A 19,344-nucleotide genomic window follows, 5' to 3' on the forward strand; every position below is an offset into this window, starting at 1 on the left:
TTGGTTCTTTCTCCCAATATAGGTACAGGCATTTCTCACTGACCCTCCCGCTCACTGACCCTCCCGCTCACTGACCCTCCCGCTCACTGACCCTCCCGCTCACTGACCCTCCCGCTCACTGACCCTCCCGCTCACTGACCCTCCCGCTCACTGACCCTCCCGCTCACTGACCCTCCCGCTCACTGACCCTCCCGCGCACTGGCCCTCCCGCGCACTGGCCCTCCCGCGCACTGGCCCTCCCGCGCACTGGCCCTCCCGCGCACTGGCCCTCCCGCTCACTGGCCCTCCCGCTCACTGGCCCTCCCGCTGACTGACCCTCCACCTCACCGGCCCTCCCGCTGACTGACCCTCCACCTCACCGACCCTCCCGCTGACTGACCCTCCACCTCACCGACCCTCCCGCTCACTGTCCCTCCCACTCACCGACCCTCCCACTCACTGACCTTCCCATTTGCAGACCCTCCCACTCCCTGTCCCTCCCGCTCACTGACCCTCCCGCTCACTGACCCTCCCGCACACTGACCCTCCCGCACACTGACCCTCCCGCACACTGACCCTCCCGCACACTGACCCTCCCGCTCACTGACCCTCCCGCTCACTGACCCTCCCGCTCACTGACCCTCCCGCTCACTGACCCTCCCGCTCACTGACCCTCCCGCTCACTGACCCTCCCGCGCACTGGCCCTCCCGCGCACTGGCCCTCCCGCGCACTGGCCCTCCCGCGCACTGGCCCTCCCGCGCACTGGCCCTCCCGCGCACTGGCCCTCCCGCGCACTGGCCCTCCCGCTCACTGGCCCTCCCGCTCACTGGCCCTCCCGCTGACTGACCCTCCACCTCACCGGCCCTCCCGCTGACTGACCCTCCACCTCACCGACCCTCCCGCTGACTGACCCTCCACCTCACCGACCCTCCCGCTCACTGTCCCTCCCACTCACCGACCCTCCCACTCACTGACCTTCCCATTTGCAGACCCTCCCACTCCCTGTCCCTCCCGCTCACTGACCCTCCCGCTCACTGACCCTCCCGCTCACTGACCCTCCCGCTCACTGACCCTCCCGCACACTGACCCTCCCGCACACTGACCCTCCCGCACACTGACCCTCCCGCACACTGACCCTCCCGCACACTGACCCTCCCGCACACTGACCCTCCCGCACACTGACCCTCCCGCACACTGACCCTCCCGCTACCTGACCCTCCCGCTCACTGACCCTCCCGCTCACTGACCCTCCCGCTCACTGACCCTCCCGCTCACTGACCCTCCCGCTCACTGACCCTCCCGCTCACTGACCCTCCCGCTCACTGACCCTCCCGCTCACTGACCCTCCCGCTCACTGTCCCTCCCGCTCACTGTCCCTCCCGCTCACTGTCCCTCCCGCTCACTGTCCCTCCCGCTCACTGACCCTCCCGCACACTGACCCTCCCGCTCACTGACCCTCCCGCTCACTGACCCTCCCGCTCACTGACCCTCCCGCTCACTGTCCCTCCCGCTCACTGTCCCTCCCGCTCACTGTCCCTCCCGCTCACTGACCCTCCCGCTCACTGACCCTCCCGCTCACTGACCCTCCCGCTCACTGACCCTCCCGCTGACCGACCCTCCCGCTCACCGACCCTCCCACTCACCGACCTTCCCACTCACTGACCCTCCCGTTCACTAACTCTCCTGCTCACTGACCCTCTCATTCGCTGGCTCTCCCGCTCACTGACCCTCCCACTCACTAAGCCTCCCACTCACTGATCCTTCCATTACCAGACCACCCTGCTCACTGACCCTCCCACTCCCTGTCCCTCCCGCTCACTGACTGTCCCGGACACTAACCCTCCCACTCTCTGTCCCTCCCGCTCATTGACTCTCCCACTCCCTGTCCCTCCCGCTCATTGACTTTCCCAGTCCCTGTCTTTTCCGCTCAGACCCTCCCACATCCTGACCTTCCCACCACCTGACTCTATCACTCATTGGCCCTTAAGAGGAGCTGTGCCTCGGGGGATCTGGCGAAAAATTAAATCAGGGTGTTTGGGGAGTGAGAGAGGATTAGCAGGGGGGCGGGCGGGGTTGGCAAACGGGTGGTTGGGATGGTGGATGGATAGCAGGCCGGAGGTGGGGGAACAGGAGGTTTGGGGACTGGGAGGGGAGGGAATTGGGATGTTTGGAGAGTAGGATGGTGGGGGAGCAGGACAGTTGGTGAGTTGGATGGGTTGTGACTGGGAAGAACAGTGAGTGGGCCATTTTGGAGCTTGATGGACTGCAAGTCAGAGGGTTGGTGAGCAGAAGGATCAGTGAGTGGAGGGGTTGACTAGTGGGAGAGTTGTGGAACTGGATAAGCAGCAAGCGCGAATGAGAGGGTCATCGAGCAGGTGGTTGGGGGAGGGAAGTGTTCAGCAGAAGACAGGTGGTGAGCGGGAAGGTTAGGGAGCAGGAGGTCACTCTAATATGGCGCTGGTCAGGTGCAACTGGTTCTTAGCATGCAGACTCGCCCTATTTCATCCATAAAGTGGAACATCTTAAAACAGGACAATTTAAACTGGGACTTACTGTAGTTCGGCAAAATAGAAATCTTACTCGTAGCTCTTGATCTCAGGGTCCTGAAACTTTCAACCTTGATGGAAAAAGAAAATTATCGTTTCACTGATAATTCAGACAGTGCAGCCAAAACTAGCCATGGTCACCCAATTCATCTCCACAGATGTTGCCTAACCTGCTGAATATTTCCATCATTTTCTGTTTTTATATCAGATTTCCAGTATTCAACTTTCCGATGAATATACATCTTTATACTGGGATAGGAAGTACCCATTGTTATATATTTGGATTTAGTAATTGGGTGCAATGTCTCTTTCAGAACCGAGTCATGTGACATGCAAGATATCATCGGCTACTTTGCGAGCTTTTGCCCTTCGTCTAGTACTGAGATTTAATAAACCTCTCTCAATCTTGCATTCTATCCATGCTCATTAGCAATCTGTTTATTTTGTACAGTTGGTCCAAAGTTACAACAGCTTACAAAAAGTGGTGATGGGGAATGGATCAGAAAAATATATATTTTCAGAAGGAAGAGAACTTCAATACTCAGAACTTTGATCGTTGCTGTAGAAGAGTTGATTTGCTTCGAAAGATCAATTGATCAAGCAAATTAACAGAAGGTCAGAAATCACACCTGGCATTGGAACCGGTAAAGGTTTTAGGGCAAAAGATTCAAAGGAAGAGCCCGTACCTAGTTTGAACTGGCACTCCGGGGAGTTCAGGTTGGAGAGTTCGCCACGTGCAGTACAGTAAGACATAGAGGTAGAGTGGAGCAAAGAACAAAGGATTCTCCCAGCTTGCAATGAGAGTTAAAGCTGTTACAAATTGATAATTTAACTGTATTAGTATTTTAACTTTATTTAAGTAGATCATTAATTTAAGAAACAATATCGTAAAAAATGGCAGGATATTTTGGCGCGATGGACTCATTTGAAGACTCAGAGAACTGGAAGTCATACCCTGGACGATTCCATTATTATATCCTAGCCAATAAGATTTCTGAAGATATTAAGATCCCTGTATTCCGAAGTACAACTAGAGGCAAACTTTCAATTTGTTAAGAAGCTTGATTCAGCCCGAGAAACATGGGTATAAGACAAGTCAGCAATATTGGAAGACCATTATACACTAAACCATTGATTATTGTGGAGAGGTTTTGATTTCATTGAAGGTATTAGTTAGAAGGGAAAAGTATTGCGCAGTTCGTCACAACCCTCAACTGACTTGCAGAATTTGGGACTCATTAGACAACACAATTAGAGATCGTTTTGGTGTGCGGTTTGCAAAATTAGTCCATTCAGAGAAGATTATTAATGGAATGAAATATAATTCTGAAGACTGCATTAGATATTGTTGTCTCAATGGAGCTCCCAGCTAAGGAGGCTTCGCAGCTCCGAGCAAGTACGAGGATCCAGAAACCAGCTGCCGGCCAGAAGAAGTCTCCCCAGCAACTGGCTTGTCATTGCTGTGCCTAAATGGACCATTCACAGGCTGATTGAAGTACCAAGGGCAGCCAATGTAAAAATTGTGGCAGAACTGGCCACATAGCAAGAGCTTTCTGGAGTAAAATAGCTTCTCCAGTGAAGAACACTCAAAGGAAGACACAGAAATCATTTAAAGGAAGAAACAAAAGAAATTCAACTCATAAAATTCACAAAGATCAATGACCACAGTGAAGGTATACCACTTCATTCCAATGAAGAACTGAAGCTCCAGGGTGGTTCACACTGTTTTTGGGTAGTCCCAAAACTGAATGGACATCCTTTTAAAAGGAAGGTCAATACGGTGGCAATCCTCCCTAATCCCTGAAACGATCTATGAATGGAATCTTAATCACCTGCCTTTGAAACCAGCAGATGTGACCTTGAGGATCTATACTGAGGAAATAGTCCCTCAAAAAGTTACACCACAGTAAAGGGGAGCTAAGTGGACAAACTACAGAGCTACTACTCCATGTGGTCCAAGGAAGTGTAGCAGCTCTCTTTGGCCACTCTTGGCTGGAAAGGATTAAACTGAACTGGAGTGCAGTAAAGTGAGACTAAAAAACCATCATGGAAATATACAGCAGTGTTTTTGAAGACACACTGAGGTCCATGAAAGGAATAAAAGTTTCCCTGAAGATTAAGGAAATTAGCCAGCCCAAATGTCTCAAGGCTAAAGCAATGCGTTCAAAAGTCGAATCTGAACTACTGAGACTTGTGGAAATGGAGTCTTAGAACCTGTCATTACTAGAGACTGGGCAACCTATTTTGTACCTGTCATGAAGCAGGATGGTACAATTTGTATCTGCGGAGATTTTAAGACAACAGACAATCTGGTTCTATGTGAGGACTATTGCTGTAAGATTTGTTCGCTGGCCTGGCAGGAGGACAGAGCTTCAGCAAGATTGAAGATCGGGCAGCACGGTAGCATTGTGGATAGCACAATTGCTTCACAGCTCCAGGGTCCCAGGTTCGATTCCAGCTTGGGTCACTGTCTGTGCGGAGTCTGCACATCCTCCCCGTGAGTGCGTGGGTTTCCTCCGGGTGCCCTGGTTTCCTCCCACAGTCCAAAGATGTGCAGGTTAGGTGGATTGGCCATGATAAATTGCCCTTAGTGTCCAAAATTGCCCTTAGTGTTGGGTGGGGTTCCTGGGTTATGGGGATAGGGTGGAGGTATGGACCTTGGGTAGGGTGCTCTTTCCAAGAGCCGGTGCAGACTCGATGGGTCGAATGGCCTCCTTCTGCACTGTAAATTCTATGATAATCTATGATAATCTATGACCTATCACAGGCTTACCTGCAAATGAATGTGGCAGCTGAATTTCAACACCTGGGCACTATCACTCACGAAGGCCTATTCTGCTATCTGCGCACTATCATCACTCACGAAGGCCTATTCTGCTATCTGCGCACTATCATCACTCACAAAAGACTATTCTGCTGTCTGCGCACTATCACCACTCACGAAGGCCTATTCCGCTATCAGAGATTACCTTTTGGAATAGTGTCAGTACCAGCTTTATTTCAATGGTCAATGGATCAGATCCTTAGTGGTTGAAAGGGGGTTCAGTGTTACCCAGATGATATATTGATAACGAACACAGATTAACAAGAATACTTACGATAGTTAGAAGACACACTGAAATGCCTTCAGATGCAGAAGCTTCATATCAGGAAAGATAAATATGATTTCTTTCACACATCCAAATATCTAGGATATGTAATTGACAATAAGTGTGAGGGTCCTTCCTGTTTATCCCCTTATTTCCCCTTTCTTTTATTTTGCAGTTATCAGTTTTGATCAATGGGTGATTAATGGACATGTATCTTTAAGTCAGAGAGAATGAGGAATTCAGAAGTTGCAGGAGATAACACTCTGCTGGTCCTTGCTAGTCTGTACAGGAGCTTCAGAATTTTCAGCAATGAAGTTGACTACTGCAGAACAAACTATTGAGAAACTCGAGATCTTGGCGAGATTCAGAAAGCCAGAGCAGAATGTGAGTGACAATGGGCCACAGTTTACAGCCCAAGAGTTCAAAGACTACTTAAAAATATATGGAATTCAACATATAGGCCGGGATTTTGTATTGACGCCAGCGTAAACACCAGAGTGGTGTACGCCGGCGTCAACGGGCCTCCTGGCCCAGCAATTCACCAGTCTTTAGGGGGTTAGCATGCCGCAGGAATGCTGTGCACTGCTCCGGCGCCGAAAGGCGGCTCAGCACGGCCAGCGTGGGTTCACACAACGGCTGTCTCTGCGCCGGCGCACGGGTGTGGTTGCCATCTTCGCGCCAATGCATGCGTGTGATTGCTGTCTCCACGCCGGTGCTGAGCAACATGTCGGGGACCTTACAGCGGGCCCGCACAAAAGGAGGTAGGCCCCCTCCAAATCGCGCCCGCCTGCCGAGTCAGATCCCCCCCACCAGGACGTCCACTGCGGCTGTGGGTCCGACCTCCCGCCGGGTGGTACCAGGTTGGATCCACGCCGGCGGGACTTGGCGGAACTCGGCAGGAGTTCGCCCCGTTGCCCGCGGAGAATCGCCGCGGGGGCCTATTTCAGCGGCCCCCGAATTGTGCCGCGCTGACCGCAAGGGTGCAATTTGCGCCAATTCCCCGGTCAACGCGTTGGAGCGGCGTGGTGGGAATTTCCCGCGCCCCCGGTGATTCTCAAACCTGGCGCGGGCTTGGAGAATCCCGCCCTTAAAGTCAGCACCTTACCACCCATCAATAAATTGTTTAACCAAACGTTTTGAGCATTCCTTGAAGCATGCACTGAAATCTTCCAAGGGCCAAGGTTCACTTCATCGCCATGTGAACAAGTTTGTAGCAACATACTGGAATATGACATATGCAACTATACAAAGTTCCACAGCATTTCACTGGATGAAATGGAAGCTGAGGGTTACTTTTGATTTACTCTTGTGTCATGAATCTGCCTAGTAACGGCAATAAAACTAATTTAACATAGAACGATACAGCGCAGTACAGGCCCTTCGGCCCACGATGTTGCACCGAAACAAAAGCCATCTAACCTACACTATGCCATTATCATCCATATGCTTATCCAATAAACTTTTAAATGCCCTCAATGTTGGCGAGTTCACTACTGTTGCAGGTAGGGCATTCCACGGCCTCACCACTCTTTGCGTAAAGAACCTACCTCTGACCTCTGTCCTATATCTATTACCCCTCAGTTTAAAGCTAAGTCCCCTCGTGCCAGCCATTTCCATCCGCGGGAGAAGGCTCTCACTGTCCACCCTATCTAACCCCCTGATCATTTTGTATGCCTCTATTAAGTCTCCTCTTAACCTTCTTCTCTCCAACGAAAACAACCTCAAGTCCATCAGCCTTTCCTCATAAGATTTTCCCTCCATACCAGGCAACATCCTGGTAAATCTCCTCTGCACCCGCTCCAAAGCCTCCAAAAGTGACCAGAACTGTACGCAATACTCCAAATGCGGCCGTACCAGAGTTTTGTACAGCTGCAACATGACCTCCTGACTCCGGAACTCAATCCCTCTACCAATAAAGGCCAACACTCCATAGGCCTTCTTCACAACCCTATCAACCTGGGTGGCAACTTTCAGGGATCTATGTACATGGACACCTAGATCCCTCTGCTCATCCACACTTCCAAGAACTTTACCATTAGCCAAATATTCCACATTCCTGTTATTCCTTCCAAAGTGAATCACCTCACACTTCTCTACATTAAACTCCATTTGCCACCTCTCAGCCCAGCTCTGCAGCTTATCTATGTCCCTCTGTAACCTGCTACATCCTTCCACACTGTCGACAACACCACCGACTTTAGTGTCGTCTGCAAATTTACTCACCCACCCTTCTGCGCCTTCCTCTAGGTCATTGATAAAAATGACAAACAGCAATGGCCCCAGAACAGATCCTTGTGGTACGCCACTTTTAACTGAACTCCATTCTGAACATTTCCCATCAACCACAACCCTCTGTCTTCTTTCAGCTAGCCAATTTCTGATCCACATCTCTAAATCACCCTCAATCCTCAGCCTCCGTATTTTCTGCAATAGCCTACCATGGGGAACCTTATCAAACGCTTTACTGAAATCCATATACACATCAACTGCTCTACCCTCGTCTACCTGTTCAGTCACCTTCTCAAAGAACTCGATAAGGTTTGTGAGGCATGACCTACCCTTCACAAAGCCATGCTGACTATCCCTGATCATATTATTCCTATCTAGATGATTATAAATCTTGTCTCTTATAATCCCCTCCAAGACTTTACCCACTACAGACGTGAGGCTCACCGGTCTATAGTTGCCGGGGTTGTCTCTGCTCCCCTTTTTGAACAAAGGGACCACATTTGCTATCCTCCAGTCCTCTGGCACTATTCCTGTAGCCAATGATGACATAAAAATCAAAGCCAAAGGTCCAGCAATCTCTTCCCTGGCCTCCCAGAGAATCCTAGGATAAATCCCATCAGGCCCCGGGGACTTATCTATTTTCCGCCTGTCCAGAATTGCCAACACCTCTTCCCTACGTACCTCAATGCCATCTATTCTAATAGCCTGGGTCTCAGCATTCTCCTCCACAAGATTATCTTTTTCCTGAGTGAATACTGACGAAAAATATTCATTTAGTATCTCGCCTATCTCTTCAGACTCCACACACAACTTCCCATCCCTGTCCTTGACTGGTCCTACTCTTACCCTAGTCATTCGCTTATTCCTGACATACCTATAGAAAGCTTTTGGGTTTTCCTTGATCCTACCTGCCAAATACTTCTCATGTCCCCTCCTTGCTCGTCTTAGCTCTCTCTTTAGATCCTTCCTCGCTACCTTGTAACTATCCATCGCCCCAACTGAAACTTCACACCTTATCTTCACATAGGCCTCCTTCTTCCTCTTAACAAGAGATTCCACTTCTTTGGTAAACCACGGTTCCCTCGCTCTACGCCTTCCTCCCTGCCTGACCGGTACGTACTTATCAAGAACACGCAGTAGCTGATCCTTGAACAAGCTCCACTTATCCAGTGTGCTCAACGCTTGCAGCCTACTTCTCCAACCTATCCCCCCCAAGTCACATCTAATGGCATCATAATTGCCCTTCCCCCAGCTATAACTCTTGCCCTGCGGTGTATACTTATCCCTTTCCATCACTAACGTAAATGTCACCGAATTGTGGTCACTGTCCCCAAAGTGCTCTCCTACCTCCAAATCCAACACCTGGCCTGGTTCATTACCCAAAACCAAATCCAACGTGGCCTCGCCTCTTGTTGGCCTGTCAACATATTGTGTCAGGAAACCCTCCTGCACACACTGTACAAAAAAACGACCCATCTAATGTACTCAAACTATATCTTTTCCAGTTAATATTTGGAAAGTTAAAGTCTCCCATAATAACTACCGTGTTACTTTCGCTCTAATCCAGGATCATCCTCGCCATCCTTTCCTCTACATCCCTAGAACTATTTGGAGGCCTATAGAAAACTCCCAACAGGGTGACCTCTCCTTTCCTGTTTCTAACCTCAGCCCATACTACCTCGGAAGATGAGTCCCCATCTAGCATCCTCTCCGCCACCGTAATACTGCTCTTGACTAGCAGCGCCACACCTCCCCCTCTTTTGCCTCCTTCTCTGAGCTTACTAAAACACCTAAACCCCGGAACCTGCAACATCCATTCCTGTCCCTGCTCTATCCATGTCTCCGAAATGGCCACAACATCGAAGTCCCAGGTACCAACCCATGCTGCCAGTTCCCCTACCTTATTTCGTATACACCTGGCATTGAAGTAGACACACTTAAACCACCTACCTGAACACTGGCCCCCTCCTGCGACGTCAAATCTGTGCTCCTGACCTCTATACTCTCTATACCCTCTATACTCTCATTCTCCCGTACCCTAAAACTACAATCCAGGTTCCCATGCCCCTGCTGCGTTAGTTTAAACCCCCCCAAAGAGCACTAACAAATCTGAAGACAGATGCAAAGTATTCTTTCCATTATAATTTCTTCTGATACTGCCTCCATCGATTTTCTTCTCTTCCATAAGACATCGGAGCAGAATTAGGCCACTGGGCCAATCGAGTCTGCTCCGCCATTCAATCATGGCTAATATTTTTTTCATCCCCAGTCTCCTGCCTTCGCCCCATAACCGCTGATCCCCTTCCAGAAGCTTTTACAATCCGTTTTTATGTCTCTTGCTAATTTATTCAATTTCTTTAGTCTTTCTTCATCAACTTCTTAGTTATCCTCTGAATTCTACCATTTTCCCAATCCTCACGTTTACTACCCTTTTCTTGGCAAATTATAAGCTTTCTTTAATTTAATAGTAACTTCAACTTGTCGTCAGTCGTGGTTGGACCGTTTAACACAGGGTTTTTCTTCCTCAAGGGAACATAAGACTTGTGCACCAGAACCAGAGTTAGTGTATAAACTATCCCCTAGTCAACCTGTTCCAGTACAATTACAACACTGGCAGCTACCCAGCATTATGGAAAATTGTCTAGATACATCGAGCAGGACAGATCCAACCTGGCCAATTATCACCCCATCAATCTTCTCTCAATCAGCAGCAAAGATGGAAAGTGTCATTGTCAGTGCTATTTATCAGTACTTGCTCATCAATAAACAGCTAACCAATGCTCAGTTTAGGTTTCATCCATCATTTCAGCCCAGGACACTGTTGCAGGAGTTCCTCCAAGCAGTGTCCTAGGCTCAACCATATTCACCTGTTTCATCAATGATGGTTCTTGATGAAGTCAGATTTAGAAAGAAGATTTTAGATAAAAGGTACCATGGCTTTGATGCCTGTATAAGAGAGAATTGTAGGAAGAGATAGTGTATAAACAATGCATGTGATTTTATAACCGAATAATTACAAATATCAGAAAGGACAGACACACAATTAAAAGCTGCTCAAAATGGCTGTTAGCTGAGTTGATGATACTAAAGACACAAAATGGCTTTTAGCTGAATTATCCACATTCCTGAACAACCATTAGCTGGGTTAAGTTGCAAACTGGTATTGAAAACATCATTTAATTACAGATAGCAGAGATAGTCAGGGAGACGAGGATGATTGATATTAAGGCACTGAATGGGAAACAGACATGGGAGTAATTCACTGGCGAGTGATAACAGCTCCACAAAACAAGGAGCATTATATATCCTTGCCAGCCCAAGGTCTCCAGATGCAGACAGAAAGATAACTTTTACAGTTAGTGTGAGTGACTTTTTCATGAAGTTAGGGGCTGATAAGGTACCAACCCACTTTATGTTAATGCCAAATTTCATTTGATATGTAACTAATGGATGCAATCTATTATCCATAGTATTGGACAAGGTACAGCCAAAATGGGCTGTGTTGCTGTTTAGAAAAATGTATAAGAATGGATGTTTTCCTTTGTCGGTGGAGACACGGTCTGGTTCTTTAACAGACGCCATCTCCCCCGGCGAAATAAACCGTTTGATGATAGGACCAGTCCTAAGCGTTGAGTGATTTCTTTGAGATTCTATCCCACTAACAGTCCTTCTATCATAAGATCTGAGGTAAGGATAGCTATGACTCCATGAGTAGCACACCCGCCTCAACAGCCTAAAGGTTGAGAGTTACAGTTCCATAATAAATGTTCATTAGTGATTGTACAATGTTCAGTACCAATTTGCATCTCCTCAAATTCTGAAACAATCCATGCCCATATGCAGCAAGACCTGGCAATATTCAGGCTAAAGTTGAGAAATGGCAATCAACATTCATGCTACAAAAGTGCCAGGGAATGACCATCTCCAAGAGCATTACCATCACTGAATCTCTTACCATCGATATCCTGGGCACCAAAATTGACCAGAAATCTAACTAGATCAGCCATATAAACACTATGGCTACAGGAAAAGGTGAAATATTGGAAATTTTGCAGTAAGTAACTCTTCACCTAACTCATCAAAGCCTGTCCACCATCAAAAGGCAGTAGTCAGGAGTGTGATGGAATATCCTCCAATTGTCTGAATGAGTGCAGCTACAACAACACTCGAGAAGCTAACACCATCCGGGACAAATCAGCCTTCTTGACTGATACCCAATCCACCACTTTAAATGTTCATTCCCTCCACCACCAGTGCAGTGGCATCAGTGTGCACCATCTGCAAGATGTACTCCCGTAATGTCAAGACTTCTTAAACAGTACTTCCCAAATTTGCAAACACAATCATCTAGGACAAAGGCAGTAGACACATGGGAACACTACCATCTTCAAGTTTCCCCAAGTCACGTGATGCATTGGTGGTCATTTTCCAAAATTCCAAAGACTCTGCAGTTCCTACAGATTGGAGGGGGGTAAATGTAACCCCCCTATTTAAAATAGGGAGGGAGAGAAAAAAAAAGGGAGAATTACAGACCTGTTAGCCTGACATCATTAGTGGGGAAGATGCTAGAGTCTATTCTGACACAGACCATTTGGAATGCATTAACAGGATTGGGCAAAGCCAGCCATATGTTTTTGAAAAGCAAATCATGCTCGACAAATCTAGTGGAGTTTTTTGAGAATGTAACTTGCAGAATCAATAAGGGAGAACATGTGGATGTGGTGTATTTGGACTTGGCTTTTGACAAGATCCCTCATTAGAGGTTAGTGGGCAAAATTTAAAACACATGGGATAGAGGGTAATGTATTGGCATGATCAAGAATTGGTTTACAGACAGGAAACAGTAGGGAAAAATGGGTCTTTTTCCAAGTTGCAGGCAGTGATTTGCGGAGTACTGCAGGATTGGATTGGATTTGTTTATTGTCACGTGTACCGAGGTACAGTGAAAAGTATTTTTCTGCGAGCAGCTCAACAGATCATTAAGTACATGGGAAGAAAAGGGGATAAAAGAAAATACATAATAGGGCAACACAAGGTATACAATGTAACTACATAAGCACCGGCATCGGATGAAGCATACAGGGTGTAGTGTAAATGAGGTCAGTCCAAAAGAGGGTCATTTAGGAGTCTGGGAACAGCGGGGAAGAAGCTCTTTTTGAGTCTGTTCGTGCGTGTTCTCAGACTTCTGTATCTCCTGCCCAATGGAAGAAGTGCCCGATGCAGGGATCAGTGTTTGGGTCCCAGCTGTTCACGATATACATGACCTCTATTTTTTCAGGATTAGGATGTGATCTGCCCAGCAACAGGTATGCCCAACAACAAGTAGAAATCTGCCTAATGACAGAAGTAGCCAGCATTCTAAAGACATAATGAGATGAGATTTCCCAGTAATGAGATTAGTAGGCATCTAGACAGAATCAAGTGTAAATTGCCCTATTAGTAGAAACAGCTTACTTGACAATGGAAAGATCAATGCAGGTATACAAAAGTTAATTTCTAGAGTCAAGGAATTTGAGCGAGGCAGACAGCCAAATACACAGAGTGAAAAATCAGAAGGGCAAAAATGATACAATTGCCAGCACTCTCAGAAGCAAGAATGTCAGCTTTATATCTAACAGCCTGTGAGGCCAGTCTACAGCTCAAAGCCAGGAGGCTCAACCCACATCTAAGCCTTGGAGCCAAAGCTGTGCAGAAACCTTCATAAAAACAGTTTAAATATCTTCGCTGGACCAATAAAAGACATTTCCCACATTTGATTATCAGCCCTGTACTGTGTTTTAGCTATAATTTGGATTTGATTTCTAGATTTATTTAATTTGGATGTTGTTCAGGGAAAGGGGAAGTCTTAAGAGGTTCAGGGACCATACATTGGAACAAGGATACGTTCTACATAAACTGTCTGTTTTTTTTTCGTCATATACTTAATTGTCTTCGAGTATTGTAGTCCTGTCCATGTGCATTTGTCTTTTCTTTAATCTAGTAGTCTTTAATAATTGTTACATGACTGGGCTGGTTATTCTCACTGGGGTTTCACGTGAGTCTTGACACCATTCCAAAAGCAAAGCTATACATCCCCAAGAACCCGTATTTTAGTTTGAGATACCTCTGTCGATAATGTAAGTCTGGTTTGTGCCACTTACCAGAGGAGACCTTTGACATAGTAGAGTAAAACCAACAGTTATAGATCGTGAGACGAGAAAGTAACTCAAGGAAACACTTGTTTCAACATAGAGAACAAGTGAAGGCATGCAGCTACACCATAAGTGAGAAGGGGGTCCTGCGCAGGCATTACCTCAATCTAGTCAAATATGTTACACAGTCCAAATGACAGATGAATTGTGAGGACTCGCTATGTGGATCAATTATTATTAACACGCATTTCTGTGCCAGTGCCAAAACTACCTAAGAGGTGACAGTCTGCATTTCATTTGATTGTGTAACTTCTAGTTCATCTACAGAAGAAGAATTGCAGAGTAGAGATATCTACTGGAGAATCTCAAAATACATCTCAGCTCATAGAATCATAGAATTTACAGTGCAGATGGAGGCTATTCGGCCCATCGAGTCTGCACTGGCCCTTGAAAAGAGCACCCTACCTAACCCCATACCTCCACCCTAACCCTACACCTCCACCCTATCCCTGTAACCCCACCTAATCTTTTTTGGACACTAAGGGCAATTTAGCATAGCCAATTCACCTAACCTGCACATCTTTGGACTGTGGGAGGAAACCAGACCACCCGGAGGAAACCCACACAGACACGAGAGACTGTGCAGGCTCCACACAGACAGTGACCCAAGTGGAAATCGAACCTGGGATCCTGGAGCTGTGAAGCAACTGTGCTAACCACTGTTAAAGTTGCATTTAATCCATGTGCATCAGCAATCTATTTCTATTTTGTAATGTTCGTCCAAAGGTACAACACCCTTGGGAGGTATCCCTGGTTCAACACAGGAATGTGGTATTGCCTAAATACATTCACAGAATGACTTCATTCCTTGGGTCTTTATAAATAGCTAGCTGACTGTCGCAACCTTTCTGAGGCAAAAAGAATTACAGATCTACTCATACCTTACTTTTGCAACATCTTTACAAAAACATACATATATAACTCTCCAACAGCTGGAAGTGCAGAGAACATACAGTGCATAAGGAGGCCATTCGGCCCATCGAGTCTGCACCGACCCACTTAAGCCCTCACTTCCACCCTATCCCCAGAACCCAACAACCCCTCCTAACCTTTTTTGGTCACTAAGGGCAATTTATCATGGCCAATCCACCTAACCTGCACCCAACCCGGAGCACCCGGAGGAACCCCACGCAGAAATGGGGAGAACGTGCAGACTCCGCACAGACAGCGACCCAGCAGGGAATCGAACCTGGGACCCCGGCACTGTGAAGCCACAGTGCCAATCATTTGTGCTACCGTGCCTACTTGTGATTATAAAGATTATTATTACAGATTTTTGTTCTTGTTGGAGATGGTCATTGCCTGGTACTTTTGTGGCATGAATGTTACTTGCCACTTGACAGCCCAAGCCTGGATATTGTCTGGTGTGCATGAGTATGGCTCTACATCTATGCTAATTGCCGTGCAACGTAGCCTCAGTGCATCACAAGGATATGTACACTGATAGGCCTAGTGGAACATTTTAGATTTGTGCCCAACATGACGTTTGTCTTTCTACCAGTTCAAAAGTATAATTTGCCTCCACAAAACAAGTTTACAAGCATCCAAGCAAGGTATTACATAATTCAGTTGAATTCCATCGTACATTGAATGGACTTTTCCTCTGACATTCTTCTCACCCTCAGCGTACAAGGCGAGATCTGATTCGCTACATGTCGAGATCTGATTCGCTACATGTCACAATATGCTTTAAATTGTACAAGTATCTAATATGCACAGGTGGGGCCTTCATGGACAACCTCAGCCAGTATGGGAATTGAACCTGCGCTGTTGGTATCACTTTGCATCAGCTGTTCAGCCAACTGAGCTAAATATTTAACGTGGAACATGATGGAATAATGAGGTGAAACTGTTTCCACTTGCAGGTGGATTGGTAACCAGTGAACACAGGTTTAAGACAAGTGTCAAAAAGGAGATGAGGAGAATCTTTTCACAAGGCGCTGTTCTGATCCGGAATATGTTGCTAGAAAGGGTTGTGAAAGCAGATTCAATGGTAACTTCCAATAAGGGAATTGGATATATACCTGAAGAGGAAATGTGTTCAAGGCTGTGAAGAAAGAGAACAGAAGTTCAAACAACTGGGTATTTGAAAGATTGGTACAATCAGTCAAACAGTTCAAATCTAGAAAGCATGGCTCAAAGAGTGGAAGATAGGTGTTTAAATTCACGGGGCCCAGGAATCAGTATTGGTGATGGAGGGCAGTGTTTTGCTGGGGCAGGCTCCACTTAAACTGGGCTAGGAACAGTGCCCCGGTAAATCATCCACCTACCACAACAGACAGGGCTTCAAATCAGAAAGGTGAGGAGGGTTCAAGTGTGGAAACATTTATAAATCTAAAGACGGCAGCCAATGGCACAGAACTATGCAGCAATTTAGGTAAAGATCATTCGGAAAGAACTAATGAAATAGTTTATTAGTGAACAATGCCAATTTAAAAAAAAATTATAAGTTTAAATTAAAGTCACTTGATCTGAATACATGAAACATTCCGAACAAGATGGATGAATTAGTGGCACAAATAGAAATAAATGGGTTTGATCGAGTCACCATTAGAAGAGATAAAGGTGCCTTCCACTTCACCAGTTTTCACATTCAATGAATTTCTGCCACTTCGAGTGTGATACCACCACCAAACACATTCTACCTTCCCCTCCTCTGTCAGCATTCTAAAGGGATCATAGAATCCCTACAGTGGAGAAGGAGGCCATTTGGCCCATCGAGTCTGCTCTGACCCTCCGACATAGGTCCACTCTGCTGTCCTATCCCCATAACCCCACCTAACCTTTGGACACTAAGGGTCAATTTAGCATAGTCAATCCACCTAACCTGCACATCTTGGACTGCTTTGGATTGCTCCCCCTGGGATGCCCTGATCCATTCTGCTATCACTCCCAACATTGCCTCCCTTTTTACACCATCTGTTCCTTCAGGAAATGCAACACACTTCTTTCACCTCCCCCCCCCCCCGCCCTTCTCACCATTCCAGATTACAATTACTCGTTCCAGCTGAAACAGCGAGTTGCCTGCACTTCATTCCATTTGGTCTACTGCGGCCTCTTCCATACGGAGTGGCTGCTATTGCAGCATAATCCATTCAGTCTGGTTGGAGACTTGGGCAGAGAAATAGCAAATGGAGATAATCCGGACAAATGTGAGGTAATGAATTTTGGCAGGTTTAACATCGAGGGGAAATATACAGTAAATGGTAAAACTCTTGGGAATATAGAAAGTCAGAGAGATCTGGGCGTACAGGTCCACAGATCTTTGAGAGTGGCAACGCAAATGGGCAAGGTAGTCAAGGAAGCATATGGAATGCTTGCCTTCATTGGACAGGGTATTGAGTATAAAAACTGGCAAGTCATGCTACAGTTGTATAGAACCTTTGGACGACCGCACTTGGAATATTGCGCACAATTCTGATTGCCACACTGCCAGACGGATGTGAAGGCTTTGGAGAAGGTGCAGAGGAGGTTTACCAAGATATTGCCTGGTCTAGAGGGTGTTAAGCTATGTGGAGAGGCTGAATAGACTCGGACTGTTTTCATTAGAACGACGGAGGTTGTGGGGCAACCTGATAGAGGTATACAAGGTCATGAGAGGCATGGATAGAGTGGATGGGCAGTCACTCTTTCCCAGGGTGAAGGGGTCAGTCACCAGGGAACGTAGGTTTAAGATCTGTGGGGCAAGGTTTTGCGAGGATGTGCGAGGCAGGTATTTTACACAGAGGGTAGTGAGTGCCTGGAACACGTTGCCAGGGGAGGTTGTGAAAGCATTAACGGCGTTCAAAAGGCATCTTGACAAACACATGGATACGATGGGTATAGAGGGATACGGCACTAGGAAGTGCTGAGGGTTTTGGCCGATGGTGGTAACATGACCAGTACAAGCTTGGAGGGCCGAAGGGCCTGTTCCTCTGCTGTATTGTTCTTTGTTCTAATAACAACAACAAATTACACTGATATATGTTATGACCACCCCTCCCCAGGTGAGGTTTTCCCAAAATTGTTGATCCAGATGAGAGGCCCTCAATTTGTCACCGTCTGGATGGGAAATTGTTACAAACCCGGGTGAGGAGGGATGAGCTGGCTCCCTGTATTTATCCAACCTCCTCTGTTTGTAACAACACGATTTATCATACAATCTTTACAATGCAGAAGCAGGCCATTCGGCCCATTGAGTCTTCACCGACGCCCCGAGAGAGCACTGAACACAAAAATGAACATTTTAAAGTCAACAACAGTATTTCCGTTTAATTCTCCATCCCCGCCACCATGTCTGCCCCCGAAAATGGGGGCGGAAGATTCTAGTCATCGAGTACATTAAAAGGGTTGAAAACTAGAGGACACTGATTTAAGGTGATTGACAAAAGAATCAAGGATGACATGAGGAAACCTTGTTTTACCAGCATATGGTTTTTAAAAGGGAATTGGATAATTATCTGACGGTATAAAACCTGCAGTGTTACTGAATAGGGCGGGGCAACGGGATCAGCCAAACTGGTCTTGCAGAGAGCTGGCAGAGAGATGTGAAAGGCTGAATGGCCTGCTTGTGAGTTATAAACTATCTGATTCTTGGATTAATAAAATGACTTTTAGCACTTATGATTCATAGAAAAAAACACTTTGGGATAGATTTCACATTTGAGTACTGGGTGCCAAACTGACACTTCTCGAGTTGTTATACAACCGAGCCCGATTTTCCTTCCACTAAAGTCAAATTCAAGGAAAATCCATGTGTATAATCGGAGATCATTCTGCAACATTGAGTTACAAAGAATGTAAAATTTACCCTTTGTTTCCAGAGTTGTTGTGCGTTGTCTGTTACTAACGTAACCTGATTTATCCCCAGAGGTAAATGCAATGAAAAATAGAATCTAAACAATATAGTCAGGACAAAATCCTGTATTTGATTACAACCCAGGAGTTTGCAACAGCACCAGCAATATATCAATGTGCATAGTCATATAGTGCAGAAGAGATCCTTCGGCCCATCAAGTCTGCACCAACAAAACTGCACTAAATCTGCACGAATCCCACTTTTCAGCCCTTGGCTCATAGCCTTGAATGTTATGACATTTCAAGCGCTGATCCACACACCTTTTAAAGGTTATGAGGTTTCCCACTTCTAATACCCTCCCAGGCAGTGCATTCCAGACCTTCTGGGTGAAAAATAGTTTCCCCAAATCCCCTCTAAACCTTCTGCCTCTCCACACCTTAAAATTATATCCCACGTTATTGACCCTTCAACCAAGGGGAACAGCTGCTTCCTATCCACCCTGTCTATATCTCTCACAGGACCCCCCTCAGTC

The 19,344-nt window shown here is 46.7% G+C and overlaps 1 protein-coding gene across 1 annotated transcript in view; it reads right to left on the minus strand.

Annotated features, from left to right (window-relative positions):
* The window catches only part of LOC140425228 (sterile alpha motif domain-containing protein 9-like), a 53,314-nt gene that overhangs the window by 15,110 nt on the left and 18,860 nt on the right, over nt 1-19,344 (minus strand). Inside the window, exon 3 of the mRNA XM_072509297.1 lies at nt 2,534-2,597. The gene's annotated coding sequence lies outside the window, so the exon portion shown is untranslated. The remainder of the gene's footprint in view (nt 1-2,533; nt 2,598-19,344) is intronic.

Source organism: Scyliorhinus torazame, chromosome 6, assembly GCF_047496885.1.
Source record: "Scyliorhinus torazame isolate Kashiwa2021f chromosome 6, sScyTor2.1, whole genome shotgun sequence".
In the NCBI taxonomy this organism is placed as follows: domain Eukaryota; kingdom Metazoa; phylum Chordata; class Chondrichthyes; order Carcharhiniformes; family Scyliorhinidae; genus Scyliorhinus; species Scyliorhinus torazame.